Below are 21,223 nucleotides of genomic sequence, written 5' to 3' on the forward strand. Positions count from 1 at the left end.
ATCCCACAAACTCTGCAGGAGAGACCCTACCCCCATCCTGCAAGACCCAGATCAAATGTGACCTCTTACAGCCCTGGCCAGGTGGTTCAGTTGGAGTGTCATCCTGTACACCAAAAGATTATGGGTTTGATCCCCAGTTGGGGTGCTTACAGGAGGCAACTGGTGTTTCTCACATCAATGTTTCTCATTAATTTTTTTAAAAATTAAAAACATGACCCTTAAGGGGGGACATATGTACTACTTTGAACAATAAAGATTTTTTAAAATGGACCAAAAAAAAAAAAGGTCACCCCTTCCAGAGAGCTTGCTCTGGTTGCAAATCTGTTTGTCTTTCCCAGATGCCCCTAGAAAGAGAGGAGTGACTGATTGGGGGTGGGGGGGAACAGATGAGTGGGAGATGGAGAGAAAGGATAGGGGAAACAGGGTATCTTCACTTCAAAGTCATTTTCTACCATAGACACCATCTTGCTGCTGTGTTCTCCCAGGTTGCCACATCCCCCAGGATAGCTCCTGAGTCTGCAGGAGACAAGGAGATGGGAACAGACATCACTTCTAACGACTTACCCCAACCCCTTCTCTCAGGCCCAGCCATTCCCTACCTTCCCCCTCTCTAGTGCCTCCACTGTGCCTCATGTAGCATCTGAAACACTCTAGGATTAATAGGTCTCTCTGTCCTATCCCCAAGCTCCCCATACTGAGAGCTGCTAGAGGGAAGGCAAGGCCCAGGCTTGAGTCCTCTGGCCTCACTTCCAGTCAGGGGCCTGCAGAGTCTAGGCTTGCAAGGGGCAGACGGGAGCAGCAGCTGGAACCCCACACTGTGCATGTGAACCCTGTTCCCTTTGCATCGCATAAAGCTCATTGGTAAGGGTGCTACCCCATGAGAGTGGGGTCTAAGGTCTGAGGTACATGGTCACTGGGGTTCTGAAGGGCCAGATAATGACCGTGCTTCCCAGAAGTCCTGAAATTGTTGAGATGAAAGGAGGGATTGGGAGGCAGAGAGATGGGCCCCTGCTCCTGGGACACTCATATTCCAGGAAAGGGAAGAGAGCAGCCCCTTGTGAAGCTCCTCCTGGGTGCCAAGTTCCATGTGAGATACTTGACAAAGTTCCTGGCAGACATGCAGGAAACAGACTCCTCGAAGAACTGGGCTGGCCCAGGCATATCAGCCTGGCAGAGCTGGGATTCCCACCAAGTCTCTGAACCTAGTCTGTGCTGCATGACAGAGGGGCCCAAGGTAATTAGCTTGCACCCAGGAAGTTGTTCACAGCAGGGCCCAGTGCTGATCTCTGTTGTGGTAGGTGGGAACTCAGTAGTGCTATAGCCAGATTGGCCTTGATAATCAGAAGTCTGTATTGTTGAACTTGTGCATAACCTCCGTGCTGGCCTATACTACTTACAGTATTGCTGCAGAATAGATTACTCCAAAAACTTAGTGGCACAAAACAACTATCCCACAGCTCCTGTAGGTCACAAATCAGGGCACAACTTAGCTGGGTTTCTATTTCAGGGTCTCTCACAGGCTGCAATCAAGGCATCAGCTGGGGCTGCATCATCTCAAGGCTTGACTGGGGAAGGATCTGCTTCCAAGCTCACTCATGTGGCTGTTGGCAGAATTCAGTTCCCTGTGGGTTGGACTGAGGACCTCAGTTTTTTTCTAGCTGTTGGTGGGAGGTCACCTTCAGTTTCCTTGTAGTGTGGACCTTTTCATAGGGCAGCTCACAACATGGTTGCATGCTTCATCACACCAATCAAGGGAGGAGAGGGGGTGGGAAGGAAAAGGGAATTGTGAGCGTGCAAGGTGGAAGTCACAGTCTTTATAACCCAATCACTGAAATGGCGTCTCATCACTTCTGCAAATATTCTACTCATTAGAATCAAGTCACTAGGTCCAGAGCACACTCGAGGGGAGATTACACATGGGTGTGAATACCAGGAGATGGGGATCATTGGGGGCCATGCTGGGGACTGACTACTGTAGTTCATTCTCTGGCCCCCAATGATTCACATCCTTCCCACATGCAAAATACATTGACTCCTTCCCAAGGTCTGTAAAAGTCGCATTCTGTTTCAGCGTTGCTTCAAAATCCAGAATCTTGGGTGTGAATAAGGATCCTTGGGTGTTGGGCTCCTTAAGTACTATTTTTCTCCATCTCTAGACCTATGAAACTTAGAGACAAATTATCTGTCCCCAACACATCCAACATACGATGATGGAACAGGCAGAGGATAGCTGCTCCAGCCATTCCAGTTCAAAAGGGGGGGATATGGGAGACACAAAGGAGTCACTGGTCTATAGCAATTCTGAAATCCAGCTGGGCAAATGGATGTTCCTTGATTAGGTTTCAAGGCCTGGGAATAATTCTCCATGGCTCTTGGCTCTGGTCTGGGGGCTCTTGGTTCCACCCTCAGTGCCCTTCTTCCTTTTTCATGTTTGCAGCTGAGTAATTTTCCCAGTCTGCTTCCTGCCGGTAGAAACTTGGGGGTCCAATGTACTGTCTCTGTAATTAGCTGCCACTGGGCAGTTATTCCATAGAGGGGTCTGGTGCTTCTGTGCTGATGGCAGGTTGGACACTCAGCGGTGGCTATAGCCAGATTGGCCTCTGTGTAAGCTCATACTGTGGAGCCCATACATCAACTCCATGCCTGCCACCACGGTGATTTTGTTCAGGAGTCCATTGAGTAAGGAAAGGGGTAACAGAGATAGAGGTTGACTGGGATCCACAGAATGGGACGCCTTGTCCATCTGATTGAGATCCCCACTCACAGTGGATTCACTCTGGTGCTCATTCACGTGGGATGTGAATATCCTCACACTCTGTGCTCATCCCAAGAGGGATACCCATATGCCCCTTCCCCAGGCCTTACTGACAATATTTCGATCCTGTTCTCTCCAAGTCCTTGACAATCTAACCAAATCATTGGAAACTACATGAATCGGTGGAGATCTATACCTCTGACCATCTTTGTGGCCAGCCAATCTTCCTATGGGAGAATTTCCCTTGTCACTGTCCTCAGGATCAACCCTAAGTGGGGCTGCAACACTGCAGCTAGCCACTTCCAGCTGGTGCCAGCATATCGTGCAGAACCACCCGTAAACCAAGCTTAAATATCGGATCCCTTAGTCATCTGGTCACAGGGAAAGCCCCAGGAGGCCTCGGGTGTGAGTGAGAAAGGGATGGCAGTGCACCCAGTGGGAGTAGGATCCACCTGTGAGGCAACGCATTTGTGTTTTCTAGACCTGCTTGTATAAACCTATTCTATTTGGTGGTGGGGTGCTGCTGCGGAGGCGACCTCACGGCTTGTGGGAACAGTAACGCAGCTCACATGGCGTCCTGCGCTCAGGCTTTCAGTCACCGAACACAGCTGCTTTTCCACTTTTGTCTCTGCTTCAGAGACTCCTGTTATCACGACGTGGCCACTTCTCATTTTATCCTCCACTTCTTTAGTCTTTTAAAAATATTTTGGCCCGGCCGGGCGTGGCTCAGCGGTTGAGTGTCGACCTAGGATCCAGGCGATCGGGGTTCGATTCCCGGTCAGGGCAACATGCCCGGGTTGCGGGCTCGATCCCCAGTGGGGGGCCTGCAGGAGGCAGCTGATCAATGACTCTCTCATCATTTATGTTTCTGCCTCTCTCTCTCCCTCTCCTTTCCTCTCTCTGAAATCAATAAAGATATATTTTTTAAAAAATAAAATAAAAATAAAAAATAAATAAAAATATCTTGTATCTCTTTATACTTTCCTGTTGCTCTTGCCGCTCGCTAATTCGTCCTTCAGCTGTAGTCCTCCCACCCTCTATCCCATCTAGACAGTGTCTACTCCAATAATGTGTCCGGGAACGAGGGAAATCACCCACAGGATGGGATTTAGGATTTCCTGGGCCCAATGTGAGAAGGACTTAGGCCGTCACTTAGGTGGACCACAGTGACAGTCTAGGTCACCCGAGATTAACAGTAACTCAGAACCAGTATCCAGTCTCTTTTAAAACGTATGGATATTTCCCTGTTCCCAGGGAGCAATTACGCTGGATGCAAGTCCCTATGGGAGGAGCACGGAGGGAGACTTTACCATATACACTTGTGACAAGTGTAGCAAGGTCCCTCTTCAAATGGACCCTCCCCTTCATTCAAGGGGCTCTAGTCCATGAACTGGGGGAGAGGCTGGGACTCTACATCTTGAGGACTAGATCAGGACTCTATTTGCTAGACTAAATTTTGTTGGTCATATGAATCAAATAGGACCTTAGTAGGTTGTTCATCTCTTTTGGAACTAGGGGAACCATGGTAATTAGCAACCACTGCAGATCCCCACAAGTCAAATCATTCTGATCACTGCCATGGCTCTGCTGTCTGTTTTAGGAACCAGACCCAGCATGTCTTTGGAGGTGACCCTTTCATCCCCATTGAAATCAGGGGCCCATTATCGTGGCTGCTCACCATGACCATGACTTCCAGAAAAAGGACACTGCAATGCTTTTTAAGAATACTGAAGGTTCAGACTGACGAATGTCAGAGGGATGGAGGAGGGCGGGGGTGTGGAAGGGGAGAGAGTAACCAAAGAATTTATATGCACAACCCAAGGACAGGGACAATGGTGGGGAGAGGGACTGGGGAGGGGGATGGGACTGGGTGGAATGGGCCATTGGAGAGAAAAAGGGACATCTGCAATATTTTAAACAAAAATAAAGTTTAAAAAAAAAAAAGAATACTGAAGGTCACTCATGTTAGTTAAGGTGAAGTTAGCTTCTGAGACAAAGAAAAACCAAGTCTGCGATTTAAGACAATAAAAGTTCTTGCTCCTTTAATATTCCGAAAGAGGTGTTAATAGTTGAGCTTCCCTCTTCTAAGCGATGATTCAGGGGCCTGGGCACCTTCTGTCTAGAAGGTCAGCTGTCTTCAAAATGTGATCACCATTGTACTTTTGTCAGCTCTATCTCAGAAAACCAGAAGAGGTGGAGACCACATGGGAGATTTTTATGAGCTAGGCCTGGGTGTAGTAGGAATTACTTCTGTTCACATTCTATTAGCTAGAACTCAGAGAGTGGTTATACCCAACTGCCAGGGACACTGGAAAATGTAGTCTGATTTGTCCCGAGGAGGAAAAGGAAACAGGCTAATGACCACCTAGCTAGTCTCTGCCACACTGCATAAGGTATTTCTCAAAACCCTGGTGAAAAGAATGTCCACATAGTTGGGAGTGAGTTATATGGGTTGCACGTGATAAATTGATTCCAACATTCTTATTGCCCTAAACATTTGGAAGGCAGCTGTGCCCACCACTATCCCACCACCACTAGCATTTGGATTCCTCCCTCTACAATGTACATCTAGCATTTTTAACACAGGCTGCTGTTGAGTCCAGGTTTCAATCAGTCAATAGAATAAATTTATAAATACCCTTAGCTGCTTCAGCTAACTACACCAAGGATCGCTGATAAGAGCACCCATATTGAAAAGTTTGGCCCTCCCCAAACCAAATAAAGACATCACAAGAAAAGAAAATCGCAGAGCAATATCCCTTATGAATATAGACGCAAAAATCCTCAACAAAATTCCAGCAAACTGAACCCAACAGTATATTAAAAGGATTATACACCGTGATCAAATGGGATTTATTCCAGGAATGCAAGAATGGTCCAACATCAGAAAACCGATCAAGGTTATACATCACATTAATAGAACAAAGGGAAAAACCTGCAAGATCACCTCAATTGATGCAGAAAACACACTTCAGACACAGAAAAAGCATAGAGCAAAGTTGCAGAGTACAAGAACAACACATAAAAATCAGTTGTATTTTTATTTACTAGTAATGAACAATTGAAATTAAGAAAGCAATTCTGTTTACAATAGCACCTAAAAAAGAAATACTTAAGAATAAATTTAACCAAGGGGGTGAAAGACTAGTTCTGTATATTGAAAACTATAAAACATTGCTGAAAGAAATTAAAGGACACCTAAATAAATGGAAAGACATCTTGTGTTTATGGATTGGTATTTTACATTGTTAACATGTCAAAACCGCGCAAAGCAATCTACAGGTTAACACGATTGCTATCAAAATTCCAACAGCCCTTTTGCAGAAGTGTGGGGATGCCAATCTTCAAATTCATATGGAATTTCAAGGGGCCCTGAATAACCAAAACAATCTTGAAATGAACAAAGTCCAACAGCCAAGTGGTTTTTGACAAGAGCACCAATACCATTTAATGGCAAAAAGATAGTCTCTTCAACAGATGGTGCTGGTACAGCTGTATTTCCATACGCAAAAAAAAGGAAGTTGGACCCCTACCTCACACTATGTACTATTAACTCAAAATGGATCAACAACCTAAATACAAGAGCTAAACCCATAAAACTCTTAGAGGTTGAAACCATAAGGGTAAGTCTTCATGGCCTTGGATTTGGCAACAGATACTTAAGTATGACTCCAAAAGCATGCGCAACAAAAGAAAAAAATAGATAAATTGGACACCATCAAAATGAAAAACTTTGTGTATCAAAGGACATTATCACTCAAGTAAAAAGATAACCTACAGAAGGGAAGAAAATATTGCAAATAATATACCTGATAAGGGTTTAAAGTCCAGAATATATAAAGAACTAGAACTCAATGACAGAAGACTAATAATCCAATTAAAAATGAACAAAAGATTTGAAAAGACATTTCTCCAAAAAAATATACAAATGGCCAACAGGCGCGTGAAAAATTGCTCAACGTCATCAGTTATAGGAAAATCAAAATCAAAACCACAGTGCGATACCACTTTATACCCACTAGATGGCAATAGCAACAAAAACAACACTGGGAAGGACGGGGAGAAACCGGCCCGGTTCCACACTGATGGTGGGAATGTACAGCCGCTGTGTAAACATTTCGGCAGTTTCCCAAAGAGTTAAACAGAGAGCTACCATATGATCCAGCAATTCCACTCCTAGGTACATACCCAAGAAAACTGAAAACAAGTACTCAAACAGATACTTGTACAGCAATGTGCATGGCGGCATTATTTGCAATAGCCAAAAGGTGGAGATGACCCATGCTCATCACCAGATGAATAAACAAAATGTGGTATATATGCATGCTGAGGTGCTCTTCTGCCATGGAAAGGAATAAAGTTCCGACACGTTACAACATGGGTGAACCTAAGTGAAATAATCCAAACAAAAGGACAAACACTGTAGGATTCCACTTACATGAAATATCTAGAATTGGCAAGTTCATAGCTATAGCAAGTAGGTTAAAAGTTACCAGGAGCGGGAGGAGGGGCAATAGGGAGCCATTGCGTCATGAGTACAGAGCTTCTGTTGGGCAGATGAAAAAGTTTTGGAGCTAGACAATAGCGATGGCCGCGGAGCGCTGTGAATGTACTTAATGCCACCTAATTGTACACTCAAAAATGGTTAAAATGGCAAATTTTATGTTACATATATGCTACCACAATTTAAAAGCTTGCCCCAATCTAAAGTTACATTCATTTTTTTTATTATTATTTTTTAAAAATATGTCTTGCCTGGCCGAGCATGGCTTAGCAGTTGAGCATCAACCTAGGATCCAGGAGACTGTGGTTCGATTCCCGGTCAGGGCACATGCCCGGGTTGCGGGCTCGATCCCCAGCAGGGGGCGTGCGGGAGGCAGCTGATCAATGACTCTTCATTGGTGTTTCTATCTGTCTCTCCCCCCTCTCCCTTCCTCTCTCTGAAATCAATAAAGATATGTTTTAAAAAATAAATAAATAAAATAAAATTTAAAATATGTCTATTGATTTCAGAGAGAGGAAGGGAGAGGGACAGATAGAAACATCAATGATGAGAGTCACTAATCATCTGCTTCCTGCACTCCCCCCCTGCTGGGGATCGAGCCCGCAACCCAGGCATGTGCCCTGGCCAGGAATAGAACCACAATCTCCTGGATTCTAGGTCCATGCTCAACCGCTGAGCCACGCGGCCGGGCTAAAGTTACATTTCATTTCTCTCTAATCTATCATACATAGAAGCAATTTGTACACATATTACTGAGGTTTCTGCCAATATAAATTAGTTACATCTTGTCATTTTGTATATATGTAGGCTTTCTCCTCAGAGGTCCAGTTCTACTTCCCCTGGGACATGTAGGAATCTGAATGAATCCAGTAATGGGTATGGAAGCACCAAGGGGTGATATGGGTGGAACTTGAGAATGGTTAGCCAAGTCATTGGAGGGTCCCCAGTCATTGGAGGGTCCCCAGGTTATGCGGGCCTGGCCCCATTAGTCTGGGGAAGAAGGGCTGCGGTTTAGGGAACTCAGATCTATCCCCAATCAACCCTGATGTTCCTGTTCCAGATGTTCCCATTCCAGTTCCCAAGGGCTCACTTGTCCCCCAATCAGTGGCATGTTGATTTCACATAAGAGACCTGGAGATCATGTGAATTCAACCTGCAGAACTTGCTTTCATATCTGATTTCAAACTACATCAGTCCTGTAACTAGAAAAGATGAAGCCTGGCCGGGCGTGGCTCAGCGGCTGAGCGTCGACCTGGGATCCAGGCGATCAGGGTTCGATTCCCGGTCAGGGCACATCCCCGGGTTGTGGGCTCGATCAACGAATCTCTCATCATTGATGTTTCTCTCTCTCTCTCTCCCTTTCCTTTCCTCTCTCTGGAATCAATAAAGATACATTTTAAAAAAAAAAAAAAAAGAAGAGATAAAGAGATTTCTTGTTTTTTAATACAGACTTAATTTTTTTAGAGCAATTTTAGGTTCAGCAGAGTATGAGAGGCCCTGTTGTTCCACATCCTTCCCAATCCTCAGTACAGTCAATTTTGAACTTTGCCAATCTGAAGAAAAAAAGATAAAAGTATGAATAACAAAATGGCAATAAATACATATCTATCAACTAGTACTTTCCATGCAAATGGATTAAATGCTCCAATCAAAAGACATACGGTGGCTGAATGGATAACAAAACAAGTCCCTCACATATTCTATCTACAAAAGACTCATTTGAGATTGAAAGACACACGCAGACTGAAAGTAAAGGGATGGAAAAAGGTATTTCATGAAAATGGAAACACAAAAAGGCTGGGGTAGCAGTACTTATATCAGACAAAAACAGACTTTAAAACAAAGGCTATAACAAGAGACAAAGAAGGGCCCAGCAATTCCACCTCTGGGTATTTATTAGAAGAAACACAAAACACTAATTTGAAAAGACGTGGGCATCCATATGTTCATGGCAGCATTATTTACAAATGCCAGGATATGGAGGCAAGATAAGTGCCCATCAATAGGCCAGTGGATAAAGATGTGGCACATATATTATGTGCCATACAAAAGAACGAAATCTTGCCATTTGCGACAACATGGATGGACCTAGAGGGTATTGTGCTGAGTGAAATAAGTCAGACAGAGAAAGACAAATACCACATGATTTCATTTATATGCAGAATCTAAAGAACAAAATTAACAAACTAAACAGAAACAGATTCATAGATGCGGAGAACATTTTGACAGTTGCCAGACGGGAGGGGGTTGGGGGGCTGGGTGATAAAGATGAAGAGATTAAGAAGCACAAATTGTTAGTTAAAAAATAGTCACAGGGATGTAGTATTGCATAGGGAATATAGTCAATAATATTGCAATAACTATGTATAGTGTCAGATGGGTATTAGATTTATTGGAGTGATCACTTTGTAGGTTATATGAGTGTCTGATCATGGGGTTGTACATCTGAAACTAATATAATATTGCAGGTCACCTATAATTGAAAAATAAAAATATTTGAAAATTTGTGATGGCAAAGAATTGGAAGTAATCTGGGTGGCCATCCTTGGTGAGTAGACAAGAAAAATGAGTTTGCACACCATGGAGTGCTGAGGTACTTGAGGTTGATGGAAAACCTATACATAGCCTCTTGAATATATCTTACGATATAGTGCTGCCATTATTCATGATAGCCAAAAAGTGGGAACAGCCCAAATGTCCATCACTGATGGAGAGATAAATAAGAGGTGGTATATCCATACAATGGACTATTATTAAGCAGTAAAAGGGGTGAAGTGCTGCCTCATGCTATAACATGAATGAAACTTGAAAATATTATGCAAAAGGAGAGAAGCCAGACACAAAAGCCCACATATTGTATGATTACATTTATATGAAATGTCCAGAGCAGGAAATCTATAAAGACAGAAAGGAGATTAGTGGTTGCCTGGGGAGGCAGTGGGAGGAGGTCACAGGGAAATGGAGAGTGAGTGGACTGCTAATGGGAACAGGGTTACTTTTGGGGGTGATAAAAATATTTTAAACTTAAATTGTGATACTGATTGAACAACACTGTGAATATGCAAAAAGACACTGAATTGTACCTTTAAATGGGTGAACTGTGGGCATATGAATTATATTTCAATAAAGCTGTTGTATGTACATATATCTTAATAAAACTGGTATATATATAAATGTATTACTGATATATAAAACATCTATCAATCTCTTATCTAAACATGTTGCTGCCTCTTTGGATAAATAGTTGATTCCAGGGATGGGGCCAGAGAGCTAGGAAGGGCTTAGAAAGGAAAAGAGCATGTCAAAAGCACGCAGAGGCCAACCTGAAGGACCTCCCAATGGGCAAACCTGGGGCACCTTAAGGACAACAAAATAGGGAATGGGTGTTATAAGTTATAGCCCATAAAATAAAATAAGAATTCATGAGCACATACAGCTATAAACAAATGAATGAATGAGTGAATGAATGAGGGAGAATATAAAGTCTTCTTTATAGTCGAAGTTTAACTAATAAAGTCTAATAAATGTAGAAGAAATGGTGGAAATAGAAAATCACTATTCGGCAAACACCACAGTAATAATTGTGTGAAGCATGAATCATCTGTGGATGCTAAAATTAGTGGGTAAAAGCTTGATGAAAAACAGGATGTTTGCTTAGGTACTTTGAGTACCTCCTCACAATTTAGTTACTAATTACAAAAAGTAAAAATAGCAACTTTACAGTGGCAACACCACCTTAACCAAGTGATGAGAATTAACGTCATCACTAACACATATAGACATCATATAACCCCTGTTATAATGGACTGAGTGCATTGTTTCTGTGGTTTTCTTGCCAAAAATGCATAGCCTAAATCTGATCATGAGAGAACATCAGCAAAACCCAATTGAGAGATATTCTACAAAATAACTTACCAGTCTCCTCCAAAAGTATCAAGGTCATAAAAGACAGGGAAGGACTGAGGAACCGTCACAGATGAGAAGATACTGAGGAGGCACGACAAGTAATTGTAATGTGGGCTCCTAGAACAGAAGAAGGACAGTAGGGGGAAATCTGGTAAAAAAATCTGAATAGAGTCACAGGTGAAATTTGAATAGATTAATTAACAGCATTGTATCCAAGTTAACTTCTTGGTCTTGGTAATTGCACTGTGATTGTGTAATATGGTAACATTTGGGGAAGCTGGGTGAAGGGTATATGAGAATTCTTTGTATTAGTTTTGTAACCTTTTATGTCTGAAATTACTACAAAACAAAAAGTTTTTAAAAATTAAAAAATTAAAAGCACATATTGGGCTCCCGCCCAGGCGGCAGCCTACGAGACTCCAGGAGCACTCAGCCCGCTTGGGCCCGCAGCAGCCCCCAGGTCCCCCACTGTACGTTTCGATTCGCCCACAGTTCTTCCCACTGTGAGTCTTCTGTTTGGAGCTGTGAACCCCTCTGCCTGCGGCTCCCTCACTGCTTGGTGGGCCTCAGAGCAAGTCTACACCTGTTAAACCAAACTATGCTCTAAAATTCCCCCCGGGCTGGCCACACAAAAGCTGTGTCCTCTGTGAAATTCAGCCCGAATGGGGAGTGGCTGGCAAGTTCCTCTGCAGATAAACTCATTAAAATTTGTCACACCTATGATGGAAAATTTGAGAAAACCATATCTGGTCACAAGCTGGGAACAACAGATGTGGCCTGGTCATCGGATTCTAACCTCCTTGCTTCTGCCTCAGATGATAAAACCCTAAAGATATGGGATGTGAGCTCGGGAAAGTGTTTGAAAACCCGGAGGGGACACAGACTTTTGTTGTAATTTCAACCGCAGTCCAGCCTCATTGTCTCAGGCTCCTTTGATGAGAGTATGAAGATGTGGGACTTGAAAAGGGGCAAGTGCCTCAAGACCGTCTGCACACTCGAACCCAGTCTCTGCTGTTCATTTTAATCGCGATGGATCTCTGATAGTGTCAAGTAGCCACGATGGGCTCTGTTGGATCTGGGCCACTGCCTCAGGCCAGTGCCTGAGGACCCTGATGGATGGCGACAACCCCCCTGTCCTCTGTGAAGTTCTCTCCAAATAAGTACATCCTCGCCGTGATCTTGGTCAACAGGCGAAACTCTGGGACTACAGAAAAGGGAAGTGCCTGAAGACGTTGTACTGGTCACAAGAACAAGAAATACTGCATATTTGCAAATTTCTGTGACTGGTGGGAAGTGGATTGTGTCTGGCTCAGAAGATAACCTAGTGTACACCTGGAACCTTCAGACAAAGGAGACTGTGCAGAAACTACAGGGCCGCACAGATGTGATCTCGACACCATGCCACCCGACAGAGAACATCATTGCCTCGGTCACCCTGGAGAACGACAAGGCCATTAAGCTCTGGAAGAGTGACTGCGCCCAGTCAGGCATGGCTCAGCGGTTGAGCGTTGACCTAGGATCCAGGCGATCGAGGTTCGATTCCCGGTCAGGGCACATGCCCGGGTTGCGGGCTAGATCAGTGATTCTCATCATTGATGTTTCTATCTCTCTCTCTCTCCCTCTCCTGTCCTCTCTCTGAAATCAATAAAGATTTATTTTAAAAAAAAAAAAAGAGTGACTGCTAGGCTCTTGGGTGCCATGTGTTGGGGGTGGGGGGAGTGAATGTCAGGAAGCTGGCCCGGATTGGCAAGGATCGAGGTGTCTGGGAGGGGTTCCTCTGGGCCTGGGCCTGGGGACCTGGGGGGGCCTCGACTTGAGCTGCCTTTGAAGACCCTTTGGCTAAGGTAGAGTGTTACCACCAGATAGTTCTAGAAGGTGACATTTCCTGCCAATCCTCTCACACTGACTGTCTGGGGAAGAATTCCTAGTCTGTATTGTGTTCAGTCAACAACAAAATTTAAGTTTTTATTACAAAAGGCTGAGGTGAAATTCAGTTTATCAAGAGTTGTGTTTTCCCCAGTAGACATTCTGTGCTGTTTTGATGTTTTATTACCCCGTGTAAGCGCTGTGACCAGTTGCCACTCAGCCTCTCGCAGCCGGGCTTCCGCAGGGTCCCCCTGGTCTGGCCAGTAGATGCTGTTGCGACATGATCCCTACTGCCACCCATTCCTGCCTGTAGTAGTTCCCAGTGGGTTTCAAAGTCTGGAAAACACAGACCCTGTGAGGCTGTGTATGTGTAAAACCCTGTGTGTTCAGGAGTCTGTGTACCTATGCTGATGGCAAAGTGGTGGCACTCAGTGATCCCTGTTTGTGTCCCCTGTGTTCACGTAACAAGCGGCGAGGCTGTAAGAAAAGGTGGGACCTGCGCACGGCGTGGCAGCTGACGCCTCGTGCAAAGCCTGTCTCCACTGCTTTGGTACAAAAGCCTCACGGCTGGCAGCAGGCGAAAGGACTTGGTCAAGGACAGGTGCCCCCAATGGCGCATCATTCTGTCCTTGTCCTCCAGAAGTGTGCAGCTGCAGAGGACAACCCCCTGCACATTAATATCGTGTAAGCGAGGGGGCAGGGGACGCTGTCAGGAGAGGGTCTTAGTTGAAAGGAGCCCACGGCCCTGAAACGTCCTGTTGAACGTTGCAGGCGGCTCTCGGGGACGGCTGGGGTGCAGGAGGCCCGGGTACCTCAGTTTCAGGTTTAGGCTCTGCTCTGAGGGGCACAGGCTGGTGACCGTCCTCCACTGCCGGCCTGAGGGCCAGCAGGCTTCTTGGAGTCCTCAGCGCCAGGGCGTTGGGTGTCACGCACCTGCCTGGCCCTCCCGCCCACCGAGCCTGTGCAGCAGTGAGCACGGGGCCAGGACTGCAGAGCACAGTTTTGTGGCTGCTGCTGGTCCATGGGGACCCTCAGGTGCAGCAAGGCCCGCCCTGGGGTTTGAACCCAGTCTGCCAGGACTGAGACCTCAGGTGGAGGCGGGGGGTGGGGTGCGTTCCCACGTGGGGCTGCGTGTGCAGGTGGCTGACATCGACGGTCTGGGTCTCAGCCCTCTCTGTATTTCCTAAGGCCCAAGTACCCCAGTTCTGGGGTTCTGGACGGTACCAAGTGGTGGATGAAGCCTGTAGGCCTTCAGTTGGATGGGCTGGCGAGGAAGTGGGGGCCGCTCTCAGACAGGCCTCCTGGGAACCCTCTGGTGGCCACTGTTGCACAGGGTGGGCATGACAATTCTGAAGGCATCTGGGAATCGGGTCCCATCCTCCTTTGGAAGTAGAAGTGCTCGTGGGTTGCCCGTCCTCGGGGATGAACTGCTGCAGGAAATGGGTAAAACGCTCAGGGGCTGGGACCCACACTCGTAGAGCGTCTTGATAGAAAAAGCTAAGGTGCCCCGGCCGGGCGTGGCTCAACGGTTGAGCGTCGACCTAGGATCCAGGCGATCGGGGTTCGATTCCCAGTCAGGGCACATGCCCGGGTTGCGGGTTCAATCAATGACTCTCATCATTGATGTTTCTATCTCTCTCTCTCCCTCTCATTTCCTCTCTCTGAAATCAATAAAGATGTATTTAAAATATATATATATTAATACTGACATTATTGCAGGTGTCCCCCTTACCCCCTTTTGCCCACCTCCACCCACCCCTGCATTCCCCTCTCCTGGCCTTAACCAAACTATTGTCCATGTCCATGGGGTATGTATATATGTTTTTTTTAAACTATAGAGGCAATTTCCAAGACACAGTCCAACATGGGACTGTACTTCTTTTGAGGTGTGAGGGTTGGTTTTTTTCCTTTTGTAGGGACACCAATTTAATCTCCTGCTTTCTCCTGTTTTGTTTTGTTTTTACTAAATTTATCGGGGTGACACTGGTTAATAAGATTATATGTTTCAAGTGTACAATTCTCTAATACATCATCTGTGTATTGCATTGTGTCCCCACCACCCAAAGTTTAGTCTCCTTCCATCACGATATATTTGACCCCTTTACCCTCTTCAACCTCCCCCGACCCCCTTGCCCTCTGGTAACCTCTCTCCAGTGGTTTTCAAGTTTTATTGTCAAATGGGCTCATAAGCCAAGGCTGCATCTGGAATCCTTCAGGAACACGGGGCAACAGTCCACAGATGAAACTTTGGAGAAATGACCATTCAGAGGGACCTTCAGAATCCTCCACCTTGGAAAACCTTCTGTAGCAACCATTTACTTGATTATAATAATCTTTAAAGTATTCATGTGATTTGGTTTTGTACCTATTGGTTTTGGACCAATCAGATTTAATAAGGCTCAGCTTCTTTATAACATTCAATACCAGGTGCAGAAGATAGAGGTAACTGTACCCCATGGTCACATTATTACATCTGATAAGTAGAATGTATGTATATTTTTTATTTATTTGTTCATTCTGTTTTCTCACCCTCTACTCCCATTTCCAACCCTCTCCCTCCAGAGGCAGATATTCTGGTGTTTTTATTGTGATTCCCTTTGATTCTATGTGCTCAGTCAGTTGTACATGTTATTTGGTTTGAAAACTGTGTTTCTTTTAAAATTTTAAATGCATTCAATATATGGGACAGTTTCTAAAACTGGTAGTTTAAGGATGAATAATAAAACTCCGGTATACCTACCAACCAAGTTAAGAACTAGAGCGTTAAAGTATTTTTTGTTTGTTTTTAAACTGATCTTTATTGTTGAGAGTATTACAGATGACCCCTTTTTCCCATTGACCCCCTCCACTCCGCCCCCACCCCCGCCCCAGGCCTTCCCCACACTATGGTCTGTGGAATGTTAAAGTATTTTAGACGCCTCCAGTTGCCCTTCACATACCACCTTCCCGTGCCCCAGAGGAAAGCACTATCCTGACCTTGATGTTCTCATTGTTTTTGCTTTCCTTGAAAGTTTTGCCTCCTGTGTATGGATCCCTAAACAATACATGCTTTTGTTTTGGAAGCCTGAGTGGCGAGCACACACCCTGCCGGTTACTGACGTTACTCTTAGGTGAAGATGCCCAGGAGAGGCTGAGCTGAACAGAGCCTCTCAGTCACTGTCAGGCTTCAGCTTCCCGAAGGCTTTACAAGAGCTGCTTCCGGGGAAGCCAGTGGATGAGGCCCTGCGCGAGTCCAGGGAACCGAACACGCGGCTCCCCTCAGTCAGTGCACTGTCGTGTGGGCCAGAAATTAGCTGTCTGGTAACAATAATGGTTGGAGAGGGAGTGGGCCCCTCTATCTACTTTTCATCTCCCCATGGCCCCGTGGCCCCCAAGAGTAGATGACAGCGGATAGCTTCTGCGGGGTGCAGTGCGTGTCCACCCCCGATCTGGGCTGTTGCGGTGCTTAAAGGGAGGGCTCGCGGGAGCTTCATTCGGCAGCACATGGTCCAGGTTAGTGTAGTACAGATGCAGTGACGCAGGCGCACCTGGGCCTTCTGTCCTCAGGTTAACAGACGACAAGTGGGGCTGTTTCCTGCTTAGTGAAGAGCAGATACTAAGGGGCGGATGTCACGGAGTGGGTAACCTAAGACAAGGGAACATACACTTGATTTTTCTTTCTCCCTTTCATGCTTATTCCGTGTTATCCACACTCCCATCCTTCCCCACGCCCTGCCATACAGGTATGTCTTTCATGTGTTTAACCTGTACCCTTTTGTTTGAGTTCTTGCAAGATGCATATTTGGTGTGTATATGCGTGCACTTGTAACTCCTGTGAACAGTGTTTTGTTATATGGCTTATTCTTTTTTGCTCAGTGCTATGTGCTGAAGATCATCAGTGTTGCTTTTGTAGGTTTTTTTATCCTTATTGGAGGATATGTTTATGATTCTAGATAGAGAGGAAGGGATGGGGGGAAAGGGGGAGGGAAGGAAGGAGGGAGGGAGAGAGGAGAGAGAGAGAGAGAGAGAGAGAGATCGATGTGAGAAACATGCCCCCTACCAGGATTGAACCCGCCACCTTTTGGTGCATGTAACCATGCTCCCGGCCAGGGCATTCTGTGTACATTTAATTCACTAATCTAAGTGCTGAAAGGCTGATTATGGAGCGCATCCCTTGCTATTTCCCTGTGCACAGCCCCAAATGATAGGCACCCAAAATGCCTTTAAGTCCCCATTGTTGCAAACCACACCATAGCCAACATTCTCCTACATGGCCGTTTCTGGACCTGTGTGAGAATTTCCTCAGAAGGCCCATGGGGATACTGAATGTGACTCATCTCTGGGATGGCTGCCAAAGTCCCTGCTACCACTAGAAGTTCATGAGGCTCCCTATGTCCCCCCCCCCATTGCCACTACAGGATTTGACATGATTCAACTTTTAAAATTTTGCTTATCTATGAGATTTAAAGTGAAATCTCATTGTAGTTTTCTTTTGTATTTTTTCTGACAAGTAATGCATTTGAGCACCTTTTCTTATGCCTGTTAGCTTTTTGGGTTTTCCACTTCAGGAAATTGCTCGTTCATATCTTTTCAGACCTGTTTGTGGAGGTCCCCCCCCCCCACTGTTTTTCCTGTCTATGTGGGCTCCACTGATGGTCCTGATTCTGTAGGAAGGCTGCACCCTAACCAGGGCTTCCCTACTCTGTATCAGGCACTATTATTTCCATATAAATTTTAGGATCAGCTGGTCAGGTTTCTTTTTGCCATATTTATTCCTAACTCACATTTTTAGATGTTATTGTAGCTGGCATTAAAAATTTTTCTATGTCTAATTTTTCATTGCTGTATACAGTTGGTATATACAATTGTTTTGTGCATATCGATCTTGTACATTGCAACTTGCTGGATTTACTTATTAGATGTAGTAGTGTTTTTGTTGTTGCTGTTGTTTTTGGTAGATTCAAACTGGATTTTCTATATAGACAACCATGTCATCTTCAAATACAGTTTTACTTCCTCCTTACCAATCCGGATGCCTTTTATTTCCTTTTCTTGCCTGATTGGACTTGTAAGAACCTCCAGTACAATGCTGAAGTGGTGAGAGCAGACAGGCCTGTTTTGTTTCTGATCTTGGGCAGCGGAACATTCAGTTCAGCACCATTAAATATGTTAGCCGTGGGGTCTGGGTATGCCCTGTGTCAGGTCAGGAAGTTCCCTTCTATTCCTAGTTTGCCAAGACATCCTTTGGTTTTTTTTAAATCAGGAATGAGTGTTGAATTTTGTCAAATGCTTTTCTGCATTTATTGCAATATCATATGAATTGTGTCTGTGATGGTTACTGAGGCTGGGAATGTTCTCAAACTCAGAGAGGACCCAAGGGAATTTAGAACAGAGATTGAAAGCAGTTTTGATAGGGTCAGTCCTACCTGTGAGACTGTGAATCAACTCCTGGCAGCAGCCTTGCCCCTCAACAGATATATGTCCCCAGCCTAAAAACCCATCACACCCTTTAAAGTCTCTTAGTACCTGGCAGGTTTGTTCTGAAGAGAAAAGCATTACTAAATGCTTAGGAAATCACTTACCCTCGTTTAACCCCTCACTGTCACTGCTCCCCCATTTGGTATCACTCTTTTCCAACAAGGAAACAGCCAACACTGGTCACCTCTCAAGAGGAGTCCACCCTTAAACACTGCTTCTTACTTCCCACTGACAAATCCTACCCCATTCTGACTACCTAATGCACTTGATACCTCATACCCTAAGGTGCCCAAATAATTGCTTCAGATTCCTGACTTTGTGCTGTTTTTTTTGTGTTTTGTTTTTTTAATCCTCACCCGAGGATATTTTTTCCATTGCTTTTCAGAGAGAGTGGAAGGGAGGGAGAGAGACAGAGAGAGAGAAACATCAATGTGAGAGAGAGACATTGACTGGTTGCCTCCCGCACAAGCCCTGACCGGGTTCGGGATCGAGCCTGCAACCAATGTACGTGCCCTTGGCCAGAATCGAACCTGAGGCCCTTCAGTCCACGGGCCGATGCTCTAACCACTGAGCTAAACAAGCCAGGGCCTTGTGTTTTTTTGTGAAGGGCTTTTGTTTCCAAGATACTGGGGGAAGACACAGGGCAGGACATACTTACTCTGTGCTCTCCTCATGGCACCACAGAAACTCTTCTCCTTTCAGTTCCCTCAGTACAAAAGTAATAATGGTAATAACAACACATATAGAGTGCTTACTATGCGCCAGACACTATTCTAAACATATTATATATATCAACTCATTTAATATCCTCAGTCATCCTATGAAATAAGTACTGCTGTTATCGTCATTTTTACAGAAGATGAAACTAAAGAATTGTAGAGGTTAAGTGACTTGCCCAGTAGCTATAAAATGGGATTTGAACCCAGGCAGTCCGGCTCCAGAGTCTACTGCACTATCATGCTTCAAGTGACAGAACTGTGGCACTGACCCATGCTTACACACTAGTACAGGGGCCCCTTCCCCCTCACCCTCACCCCCACTATCTATACAAACTCAGAATATGTTGTGTCTTTGGAATCTGTGGTGCCTTTGGCCAAATCTGGCACCAGTGAGAGTTCTCACTGATGCTGACACCCAAATATACATATTTGGAAACAAAAACTATGCAGGGAAGAGAACACTGGAAAAAAAAAAAGACACTTATTTAATGTCCTCAGAATGACCAAAAAAAATTGCATTCATGAAGCAAGATCAGGAAGCTATAAAAAGGAACATTCAGAAAACAACAAAATCTTAGAGTCAAGCAATAATCAAAGAAGGATCTTCAAAGCAGCCAGACAAAAAGGAAACCTAAAAAACCAAAAGAACAAGATGACAGCAGAGTCCTCAACAGCAATAATAAAAACCAGAAGATAGTGCCATAGTATCTTGTAATTGTTAAGAGAAAGGGGGTAATTTAGAACTGAGTACGCAGCAAACCTATCTTTCAAGAAGAATTAAGTGAAATAAAGGCATTTACAGATAAATACAGATTTGAGACAGTTTCCTCTTAAGAGATCTGTACCAAAGAATCTTCTAAAGTATATATTTCAAGAAGGAAAACCATCCCCCAAAATGAGGTCTGAGGTATAAGAAGGAAGGTGAACAAATAAAATAGTAAACAAGTATTTAAATCTAAACCAATGCTGTCTACATAAAATAATATTATTAATGTCTATTTTGTGTGTATGTTAATGACTTCCTTGGAAAAGAAAGAACTGAAATGGTAGACAACAATAACATGTAAATTGGAAGACAATGTTTTATAAAGCCCTTATTTTGTTTGTGTAGGGGATTATAATGTTGAACTTTAGACCTTAGGTTAAATATGTGTGGTAAGATTTCAAGAAAAACCACTAAAAAAATCTCTGGAGGGACTAATTAAGAAAAAAGAAAAAAGGCACAAGTAATCAGTATGAGCAACGTAAAATATAGAGAAGAAATTAAAAAATAAGAGGATATAATTAATTTTAAAATTTAGATGAACTGGACCAATTCCTATAAAATTCACTTATTTATTGGATGAGCCAACTATAATCTTGACCAAATATGGTATATGACCACAGATGCAAAAATCCTAAACAATTCATTAGTAAACCAAATCCAGGATGAATAGAAAAAGATTTAATATAACATGAAAATGTTGGGTCTAATTCTAGAGCTACAAGAGCTAACATTAGAAAGCTCCTATAACAAGGTGGCTCTGTGACTCTCAGTCCTCTTTGTCAGCCTTACAGAGAGGAGGAGGCTGGGAGAGGGGTAGGTCCCCTGGGGAAAGGGGACTCTGGAGAGGGCAGGCTGGGGAGGGGCCTGAGGCCTATGAACGCCCCCACCTTACATATTATACATTGCTATAATAATACACACAACTCTGAGGTAGGCACATTAACCTCATTTTACAGATGTTCAAACAAGGGCTAAAAGTGATTAGGAAACTTGACCAAGGTTACAATAGTAGTAAGTAGTTTAGCTGCCATCCAAATTGAGGTTGATCTGGATCTACAGCTCATGTTCTCAGCCACTAGGCTGTTCTCCCCTTAAAAGTGTGAACAGTAGGTGTTCGGTAAATGGTGGCCAGGTGCCAGGTACTTTACAAATACTCTAACACCCACAACAACTCTCTGAGTGGGCATTACTGATGAGACAACTGATGCTTAGAGAGGACAGGTGTAAGGTCACACAACCAAGACATGGGG

At 44.4% G+C, this 21,223-nt stretch overlaps 1 protein-coding gene and 2 pseudogenes across 3 annotated transcripts in view; 2 read left to right on the forward strand and 1 right to left on the reverse strand.

The window, feature by feature from the left end:
- Positions 1–21,223, forward strand: part of LOC308551015 (high mobility group protein B1 pseudogene) — a 535,482-nt pseudogene that overhangs the window by 237,243 nt on the left and 277,016 nt on the right. The window lies entirely within an intron of this gene.
- LOC308551665 (WD repeat-containing protein 5 pseudogene) lies at positions 1,217–13,719 on the forward strand (annotated as a pseudogene). Its single transcript has 3 exons — positions 1,217–1,234; positions 11,736–12,672; positions 13,672–13,719. The product of its transcript is annotated as a WD repeat-containing protein 5 pseudogene (transcript).
- The window catches only part of KANTR (KANTR integral membrane protein), a 29,326-nt gene continuing 23,921 nt past the window's right edge, over positions 15,819–21,223 (reverse strand). Inside the window, exon 3 of the transcript XR_013997972.1 lies at positions 15,819–16,656. The gene's annotated coding sequence lies outside the window, so the exon portion shown is untranslated. The remainder of the gene's footprint in view (positions 16,657–21,223) is intronic.

The sequence above is a fragment of the Miniopterus schreibersii genome, assembly GCF_964146895.1.
Source record: "Miniopterus schreibersii genome assembly, chromosome: X".
Taxonomy (NCBI): Eukaryota; Metazoa; Chordata; class Mammalia; order Chiroptera; family Miniopteridae; genus Miniopterus; species Miniopterus schreibersii.